The following is a 10,774-nucleotide window of genomic DNA, read 5'->3' as shown; positions in this document are numbered from 1 at the left end:
TCATGTACGTAAAATCCATAGGTACGTGGAAAAACAAGACATGATACCAAAACCATAAACAATTTTTCTAAAATCCAATGTACGTGGAAAAACAAGACATGATACCAAAACCATAAACAATTTTGCTAAAATCCATAGGTACGTGGAAAAACAAGACATGATACCAAAACCGTAAACAATTTTGCTATTGGATTGTAGGAGGATGTGATCACATCAACTTAAGTATTTACACCAACATTCACTTGAATCAAATTGAGATAGCGTAAATTTGGTGATTTTGATTACCTTTTGTTGAATTGATCTCCACATATCATTGCATAAGCCTTTTAATATTCATGTCAAATTATGCATGGGTTTTATGTACTTGCTTTAGTAGTGTATTATCATAATAGATATAAAGATCATATGGTATGTAGTGGAGAGAAGTTAGATGATGACAATACAACACCAAGAAAGAGACTAGGAAGATATAGAAAAGAAGGTACATATAGAAGTAATTTATCGTGATAGAAGCAAAAACCCCTAAGTAATTTGTAATTACATGCTTTATAATTTCTTAAAATATATATATATATATAGATATATATATATATATATATATATATAGATATATATATATATATATATATATATATATATATATATATATATATATAGATATATATATATATATATATATATATATATAGAGAGAGAGAGAGAGAGAGAGAGAGAGGGGGGTAATTTATCATGATAGAAGCAAAAACCCCTAAGTAATTTGTAATTACATGCTTTATAATTTCTTAAAATATATATATATATATATATATAGATATATATATATATATATATATATAGAGAGAGAGAGAGAGAGAGAGAGAGAGAGAGAGAGAGAGGGGGGTAATTTATCATGATAGCAGCAAAAACCCCTAAGTAATTTGTGTTGAAATATTAATTCCTACTTGTCTCAATTGTGACTTTCTATGTAAAGAGTCTGTTCCTATTCTATAGGAGTGGTTTCCCTAGTTTGGTGTGTGGTTGAGATATTCTATCAACCAACTGATTGTGTGTCCAAGATAGTTTCCCTATCTCGAGACAACACTTCCTATATATATGTAATATCATATTTGATCAATGTAATATAGATTTCCCTTATGCAAATTTAACATGGTATTAGAGCCCTGAGGGCCTGGCCCCTCGTGGGCTTGGCCCCATAGAAAATTTTAGGGGCGAATTTTAGCCCAAAGGTGAAATTTAAGGGGTTTCATATTTTGGAAGGGTGAATTTCTTATATTACACCCATTTTCTATAGTTAGCACAAAATTTATTTAAAAGATAGATAAATATTATATTTTAGCCCTAAAAAATAAGGCGGATAAACAGTCCAAAAATCCTATTCACGTCATTTAGAAGTTGGATTTGATTGCAATCGCCCCGATTTCCAGTTTGGAGAAGCTGGTTTTGATTGCAATCACCCCAATTTCCAATTCGGAGGTTGGATCTGCTTGCAACGGCCCCGATTTCCTGGTTTGCAAGTCATATTTGGTTGCAATGGTAAATAAGAGATTGGGTTAGCGGTTAGCGCCTGCCATTGTGGATGATGGGTTACAATAAGTTCTTATAAACACGAGAGGAGATGAGAAAGACGAACTAGATGTCGATGTGGGCAAGCCAGATAGATTGGGAGATATTGGGACCATTAACATATACATATATGTTGAGTTACTCGATTCCAGCACCATTAATGAATTCAAGTAATTTGGGTGTCTGTTTCCACTTCTCCATTGGGAACAAACCGCAAAAATAGTTTATCGGCTTTCATACATCCATCCCCTTTGCTACTCAAATCTTGGAGCCCTAGCTTCTCTTCCTACTCATTGATTCTTCCACAGATGAATCTTCGGAAGATATTTTATTTATTATGAAGATCAACTTTTGAGCAATTTTGGATTTCCGTATTCGGGGGTTGAAAGTTGAAACTGGGAACTTAGGATAAACTTATGTGAAATTTTTCTTTGAGATGACTCTGAATTCTGTTTTTAATATCAAGGGACGTCGCCTTTCAAGCATTACACTTCAAGCTCACAACGTTTGGGAACCAACTGGAGGTTCACTTTGGACATTTACTTGTTTAGAGTTCAAGAGCTAGAGATTTTTATTTGTTTCCCAAAGTCAATCTACATATACTTTCATGAAATGAGGACACATTTTGGAAATGGTTGTGATCTTTTGATCTGGTAAAATGGCATTGGTCAATTGTCTTTATCTCTGTTCAAGGAGTCTTGCAGTTATGAGCTAGTAGAGTTGGAGCGCTCAGTGCAAGGTTCACCTATAGCAATGTAAGGCAATGATCTTTATATGCTTTTGGAATTGGGGCTTGCAAAGCCTTTATTTCAAAATAAATATAAAACCTCAGAAGGAAATATATTGTTCAGAGGCACATATCACTTATCAATAACTATAGACACAGGTTTGGAGACTTTGATCCTATGAAAACAAATTCTCAGAACCTGAAAAGCAGTATTATATGGCAGATTTGAAATAGCCCCTTCTTCCTCCTCGGCCTTTTGTTTCTATGGCACGTGAAGCTCCTTGTCGATCAACCATGCCTGGAAGGCCTCTGTTTCAAGGACTAGACCTTTTGGGAGTTAAAAAGAGAGGGCAGGGGATTCGGTCATGGATAAGAATAGATAAAAATGGGAGTTCTCAAGTTTTGGAGGTAGATAAATTAACAATAATGAAGCGTTGTGACTTTCCGACTAGGGATCTTCGCCTTTTGGATCCATTATTTGTATATCCTTCCACTATTCTGGGATGAGAGAGAGAAATTGTTGTGAATCTAGAACATATAAGGTGTATAATCATAGCTGATGAAGTACTGTTGTTGAATTCATTGGATAGCTATGTTCTACAGTATGTGGCAGAACTATAGAGGTGTCTGAATGTTAGAAATGACATGGTTAACAATATGTGGCATTCTAGAGAACAAGGAAGCTCACGATTTCCACTAGTGTCAAGTAGACAAGAATTGAGGGATGATGTCATGTCTAGTAGCGCACAGTCTATCCAACAAAAATCAATTAGTGATGTTGAACTTTACAATGGTTCATCTGTAGATGATTTTCCCTTTGAATTCAGGGCACTGGAGGTTGCTTTGGAGGAAGCTTGCACATTTCTAGATATCCAGGCACGTAACAAACTTGTTTATATTCTCATATCCTGATTGTTGTACCTCTATTAATTGTGAAATCTGTTTAGTAATACTTTAACTCCTGTCTTGCCTGATTTCTTTTCTAGATCTCTCTCTCTCTCTGATACATATGTTCATACCATGCATGTATTTGCACTTGCTCTACTATGTGCAAAGAGCGCATGGGATTTGGCCAAAAGCTGAAGGTTCAACTGCAGTGAAATGTTGGCAAAAGCTATCAAAAAATGTAGTGGAATGGAAGTGTAGAAACGTTAAAAGTGTCAATTGAATTTGCAACCAATGCCTGCACAGTCAAATGTGTGAAGGCCAATAGTAAAGGATAATGTACTCTTCCCATCTAGGGGCTATTTTATGTTCATACTTCTTGAAGTTATTTTGTGTGACATGTTTAGTCAATTTGTATAGGAGATATAAGCCTCAACTTTTAATACAAACTCATGCGCAGTTGGTGAACAATTGTATATAATTTTTAGATTACTTCTTATATTGACATAAAAAAAGTTATTTTTTCGGATTTTCTTAATAGGTTAAAAAAAAAAACTGAGTCTACTCCCAAGCCAAACCATACTTGGGCTTGTTGTCAAACCAAATTAACTCTGTGTTGAGTCTGACTCTCTGTCCATGAGTCAAACTTGCCAAAAGTGAGTTGATTTTATGAGTACTCATGGGTTGTTTTCTCCCTAATGAGTGCAACTCATGAGTGGATGGAAAAACTTGCTAGGGTATAAAATAAATGCCAAAACTTGAAGGAAATGACATCATTTTTAATTATTTTGCGACAAAGTTTTTGCCAAGTTTGAGTTGAACTCTTAAAATTTGCCCTTGCAGAGCTTAGTTTTCCAACATTAAATTTTCTAAAGTCTCAATGAATTCATTTAAATGGATTTATTTTCATAAATAGGTACTGTATCAAACTAACAATGAGTTTAACCCTGCCAACATTTTATTCTCTTCTTGGTCCAAACTGTTGTATTAACATCAAATTGTGCTTTTATTAAGGTTAACTATGTTCACCAAAGGATGAATTTATGATCTGTATTCCAGTGGACGAGTCAGAATGTATCTCACTACAGATTTCATTGAACTACTATGGGAAGAAAATACCCATGCATGCATGCTTATATGGATCTCTCTGTTCTATGCAACCCAAGCAAAGCTGGACAGATAAATGTGCAACAACACTTACAACATCGCACAATGCATAGAAATTTTTTAAGCTGGAGAAACCCTCACAGGAATAAAACTCTAGCATGTTATTAATCTGCAAACCAATGCTTATAATAATTGCCCTTAGGCTTCTGAATTTTTGGTGATTTCACGACCTCCCAGACAACCATATCATTCTTGAATTGGTGGCCTTGGATATTACCTTCTCACACTATCTCTTATTTGGCTTAACTAGGCTACATATATGATCTTCCCACCGTTTTGTTTGCACCTTCCTCTCTTTCAGTCAGTCAGCCTTAGCTTACATGCAATGGACCCACACTCTCTCAACTCTCTCTTTTTTATGCCTTTTCTCCCAAATTTTATTATAGCCAATGTTAATTTTTTTGGGTAGTTGTGGTCAGTATTCCCAGCTACTCAAGTCACAACCCTAAAATAAAATTAAGAAGAAGAAATTTAATTCAAATTTGCCTCCAAAAAAATTAAAGTCAGTCTAGCACGAGGAGATGTGCCCCTTGGGCACCTCATGACCACTATAAATACAAACTCAGCCTCCATTTTTTTGGCATCAATTCAGATCACACAAAATCATTTGTTTTTAGTTCACACATGTGAAGGAGAGAGAGAAGAAGCATGAAGTTTGACCAGTGTTGATCACTCTTTGACTGAAATTTCTGAGGCATTGTTTGCACGAATTTCTGAAGTAGTTGACTGAGCTCTGTCGAGGTAGTTTGACCAATTTTCCTGGGCAATTGACCGAGTTTCTGGGCAGCTGCAGTAGGCTGAGTTTCAGCTCTGTTGACTGAGGTTGACCAAAATTCTTGGCAGCAGTAGTAAGGCCAAACTTTGCCTGTGCATATTTTGTAGTCAATTTGACTGGAAAATCAAATTGTACTTTTGTTGAATTGAACAATTTCTCCTAAGAAAATATTGTTGGATTTTTCTCGAGTTTGGGTTTTCACAGTGTAAAATTGTGTCTCGTTTGTGCTTGTTGTCTCTTTATGATCCTAATATCATTATTGTATTATTGTTGAGATTTTCTATGTATAATTAATTAATGATGTATGTGGCATAAGTGAACTTGGTTAAAGAAATCATTGGAAAGTAATTATCAGTTTAGAAGATCATATTCTCTATGAAGGAAGCTGATACCATGTTGAAGAATCTAGGGAAAACATAATAAGGTGATTCTTCTTTACTATGATAACAATTTCTGAAGCATTTATACAATTTATCTTAACTTAATGTTCCATCCATTATTAGTGGGTGTGTTTACTTCATCAAACTGCTACCAAAAACAAAATAGACAAGAACACAAATATTTGGCTTGAAACCTCTCCCTCTTGGAGAGGAAAACCCACTCAAAATTCTTATTATAGAGATTCCATTGAAGAATACCAAAACCATGACCCTTGATACAATTTTCCTCTCCAAGACCAAGACATTGATCCTCTTCTTCATTGTCATTGGGATCATCATCCTTGTTGCACCTATGCCTCACTGAGATCTTCATTACTGTTGACATCATGTTGTGCCATGATTGTCTCTTGAGATTGCCACACAGGTGATATCAGCGTTTTCATTGAGATCATTATCGTGACCTTGATTTTCATCCTTGATCAATGCACCGAGGGCTTCATTGCTGCTGCACCATATTTGGATCATCACTGTACCCTAGCTGGAAACATCATCATGCTGACTATGAGTAGCGAAGAATTTACTTTATGACAAAAGTGCCAAGATAGCGAGGGCAAAGATAGGATCAATGTGATGCTTCTTAAGCCGAGACAGTGAGACCGAGGCTATATGAAGACAGTAAGGATTATGAAATTATTTCCATCACATATATGCATTTGACTGCCATGAATTAGGTTCACCAAAATCGTGATTACTTTCTTTCCTGCACTGAGATCTTACTTTCCATTTAAGTCGAGACTATAATGATTACTACTACTCCTTATCATGCCGATATTGTAATATTGTGATATCACTGAGATACATATATATATGCCTAGATCAAAACTACAGGGATATATGCGAGGGCTTTACAGTCACTATAACAGCTTACTGTGTCACCCGAAGTCATTATCGTCCCATCCGAAATTACAATGATCCACGAAATGCACCTTACAGTCATGTGAAGGGTCTCAGAGATATGTCGAGATCCTGTCCTCACCTGGACCTGAAGACTTGTCTGAGATTCCTCCTTCCTGCTCCATATACCCGAGATCATCACTGCACCTAAAACCCAAACGAGTTGCAATCAAACCCTACTGCAACTCTTCTCCTATATGTGAAATTTCAGAGGCATGCGAGATTTTTTCTTCGTGCATTTTCACTGACCCTAGATGGGTATTTATAGTGGTTATGTCCATATATGCTAGCCAACATAAACTCATGAACCGTCATGACTATTTTATTGAGCTGGAATTACTTCCATTTATTTAATTTAATTCATTTTCGAGGCGACATGAATATCTTCATTATTCTGCTTGCAGACTTCGGTGTTCTTGCATTTGGAGGATAGTTCTTGGTCTTGAAGGGTTGTTACATTCAGTTGAAGATTTGTATACATTTGAATGGCATAAAATGCGAGTTCTATGTCACTTAAAGAAAATGTGAGTTGAAGATTTGTAATCATTTTTTCTTTGAAATGACTTCATGAATGGAAGGAGATCTATAGGATAGACAGGTTATCTTGCATGGAATAAAAGGGATTGACAGAATCCTTATAGATAAGGGAAGTCAGTGAACAGGTCTCCTTTAAACTCATGAGAAGGAACTCTTAAAAGTCCTCTCATCTCTATGTAGCAAGAAAGGAGACAGATAAGAGATATATAAAAATTAGGAAAGGCAATCTCTGACATGCAGTAAAGAAGAAATATCTTCATGAGATCTCATTTGGGAGATCTAAGAAAGATGATATGAAAATAATCATCTACCAATCGATATGGAAAATTGCCTACTACCCTATTTTGAGTCAATACCTAACTACCAGGCAATACCATAGCAGGTATTTCGATCGAAAACTTTGGGAGTAGATGACATGTGGTAAGTTCTCTTAGCCGAGTCCTGGCTGGGAATTCAGGTGCATCAGAGGAACAGAACCAAAATGAATAGTTGAAGGATACTGCCATGATTGCCTGGTCAAGTTTAAAATAATGTAAGTGCTTCCTAAAATTTTACTATTTTACATATAGTTTAAGGTGTATTTTTCTTATAATAGGTATTACAGTTTCGGGCTTGTGTTATCCTATGAAATTTGAGAAACATTTTTCTTCCTTGCTACTAAATAGTTTAGTATGTCTAATTTATAAATGCTAATTTTATTAGTGTTGTGGGATGGTAGTAGCACACCAACTTGGGTTTTGCTCGCAGACACCAGCAGAGGGAGAATGTAATGATGAGCAGGAGAAAATCACTATTGCCAGAGCATTTTCATATCATAGGTCTAAGGAGATACAATTGGCTCAATAGTTGAAACAACAACACTCAACATCCAAGAGAAAGATGCTCACCAAGAGAGAGAGAGAGTAGAATCCATTATGTTGAACACCAAAATTATGAACCCTGGGCTGGAGGAGCATCATAATGGATTTCTTATGATTTTCCCGCACAAGGTTGTTCCAGATTCAGTTCTAGTCACAATCATCGTTGTTAGCAACAGTTTCATCATCCTGCTCTTCCATCGTCTGGTTCTAGGATTTTCCCCCTAATTATGTCTATTTTTCTGCAGAGGAATATATTGGTCTCTCTTTATGATTCATCTTCATCCTCCTCTCTCTCAAGGGATGTTATTGCTGCTAATAGATTTCTTGTTGGAGATTGTGTTAGGAGCTCTCTGCAAGAGCCATTTCCATTTCCATTAGCATTGTCTAGGGATGTTATTGTAGCAAACAGAGCTGGTGCAAATGATAGAACTATACATAGAATAACATCTCAGCAAGTTCCCACCCCATTTAAATAACTTGAGAGAGGTGTAGAGGAATGGATTAAAGGTGATATCCCAAGGGATAACAACATTCCTACATTAGGAATTTCCAATGTATCAAAGTGGGTTGCAACATTTGCTTCTAAAAATTTGTTACCCTGGTCTAATTCAATGCAATCCTGGGGTTTGCATAGGCAGTAGTAGCAGCAAAGGCAACAATAATGGATGCCACAAACTATTCCTCAACCTAGGTCATCCTTTTTAGCACCTAGATACTATGGGTCTACTTCATCAATGGTTGGACCTGTGACAATAAGGACATCAATACTAGTTTTCTTAGCCCCTCCCTGTCAAAGGCCTCATTCGGATTTCCTAAGAAATGACACCAATTTGGTGCCTTTTCCACTCCAAACTACACAGGTAGTTAAAATTCGATCTGTTATCCTAGTTTTCTCTAGTCCACCTGTTCGGAGGACTTTACCACAAAACCCAGACCCAAGTTCCTTAGATAATGAAGATTGGAACTTCAATTGCTCAATCAGCTTAGGCTTTGAAATTTTTCTAAAACAATTTGATCTATTGACATTCTTCACATTTAACTCTAAAATTTTCCTCTCTTCCAGGCTGCTATTGATATGAGAGGGCAATATCTATTACATATTTTGACTCTGCTTTTCCCTTCCTGTGTTTTATGAGGTTACAGAGTTTAATGTTTATGCCATCTAAGCCCAAATATCTAATCCCATCTAATGTTTCTAGGTCAACTTCCAAGATAAATTTATCTCCTTAAATTTGGTCCTTTTGAGGCTAGAGAAAAAAACTAGGGCTTGGAACAAAATTTTAGGGAGGAGGCTTTTTGGTGGTTTGAGAACCTAAACATCAAGAGGTGGGTCTTGGATACATGACCTATAATTTTGGTGGGTATCCACTCAAATTTTCCCTAGGAAGGAAACCCTAGTTTCTTCTCCCTCAACTTGAGGACTTTGTTAAGGGTTTCATGAGCCTTGGAATAACTTATTATCTTTGCAAGGAACCCTTTCTCTTTGTTCTTGACCTTGTGAACACCTATCACCATTGAAAAACCTCAAAACCCTAGGTCTTGAACCTTGATTTCTAAGGTTTTTCTTAGAGAGTGTTTTGCTTCCTTGAAGCTCTGAAACATTATTTAGTCTCTCTCTTGAATGAGTCGTAGATTGATCACCTTGTAACTTATACCTATCGTATCCATTTTAAGTGATCTCCCTTGTATCGGGACTCCTCCCATTAGTGAAATTTCGTAAAGAGCAAGGGTTTTGGCTGAGGTGACATTAGGCCTCCACCCCATTGTTAGCACGTAGTCTAGCTTTTAGTCTTGTAGGGTGTCTCTCTCCAAAGCCTACTAGATTTTGTAGTAACATTGCCATCTGCTACATGCTAGATCTTGTAGATCTATTTGGAAATCTCCACTGACTTCCCTTCGACACGATCAAGGTATACTTCATATTTTTGGATCTTCCTCCTCCCTCTAAGCTTAAGATCACATCTAGTATAATATCTCTCAACACATCACCAATTCTAGGAATATCCTCTTGTCACAAGCTTTACTTTGTTCTTCCACTTCTTCCATCTGTTTCCAGAGCCTTGGCAACCTTCACTATGTACCTGCAATCCTCACCAGGAGGTCACGGAAGAATGATTATAACCCAGCAAAGAGAAGCAAAGACAAGAGGCTAGCTAACAACAATAATCAAGGAAGAGAGATATAAGTTACTTATCTTTTGAGGATCATAGGAAATGTTAGCTCCCTCTTGATCTTAGCCTTCTTGCATCCATCTTGCAATTTTATCATCCTTGTCGTCATCATCAACATGGTGCCATTCCTTCCTTGCATAGGTTAGGGTTTTTTCTTTTAACGAAAACGTTAATCTAGATCTAGGGTTTTATCTACAAACCCTAGGATTTTTACATTCAAGACTTCTAGTCTTCTAGGATAAATCCTAGTTACATTTTACACCCCTTGCAAGTCCAATCAGACTTTGTAATGTGCCAATTTTCTTTTTCATAACCAAATGTCCAAAAAATCATAGAGTCCCAATGCCTCAGAAAACAATCAAAGGATATTTCATCTTGATATTAAACTAAGCAAATGAATCAAGATCATGGATCTTCCAATGAGATGTCTTCATCAAGAGATAAATATGATAGACCCATAGCATACTTGGTTATTACTTCAGCAGTACTAGGAAGGATATTCTTGCAACTCTGTATTTTCAGCTAAACATTGATTTTGACCTTTTCAATCCAAGTAGCTCATCCTTTATCATATCAGTTAGTAATAATTCAATTTTGCAAATGACTCATCTTTCTTGAGAGTACTTTTGTCTCCAAACTTGAAAGAGGACTCGACCTTTTTCTTCATTATAAGCTTGTTATGTCAAACGGTGAACTTGCTCCATCACAATGTGCTTTGACAGTGATCGTTTTCCTTATTTCGAATTCTTAACTTT

General features: G+C 36.4%; 1 pseudogene; it reads left to right on the top strand.

The window, feature by feature from the left end:
* Positions 1-2,506: 2,506 nt before the first annotated feature.
* Positions 2,507-3,202, top strand: LOC149183324 (magnesium transporter MRS2-1 pseudogene; annotated as a pseudogene).
* The last annotated feature ends 7,572 nt before the right edge of the window (positions 3,203-10,774 follow it).

This window comes from Pinus tabuliformis, chromosome 3_2 (genome assembly GCF_031772625.1).
Source record: "Pinus tabuliformis cultivar Carrire ecotype Pingquan chromosome 3_2, CPIR1, whole genome shotgun sequence".
Classification (NCBI taxonomy): domain Eukaryota; kingdom Viridiplantae; phylum Streptophyta; class Pinopsida; order Pinales; family Pinaceae; genus Pinus; species Pinus tabuliformis.
The sequence above is the reverse complement of the archived record's forward strand: the minus strand, read 5'-3'. Positions and strand labels throughout refer to the sequence as shown.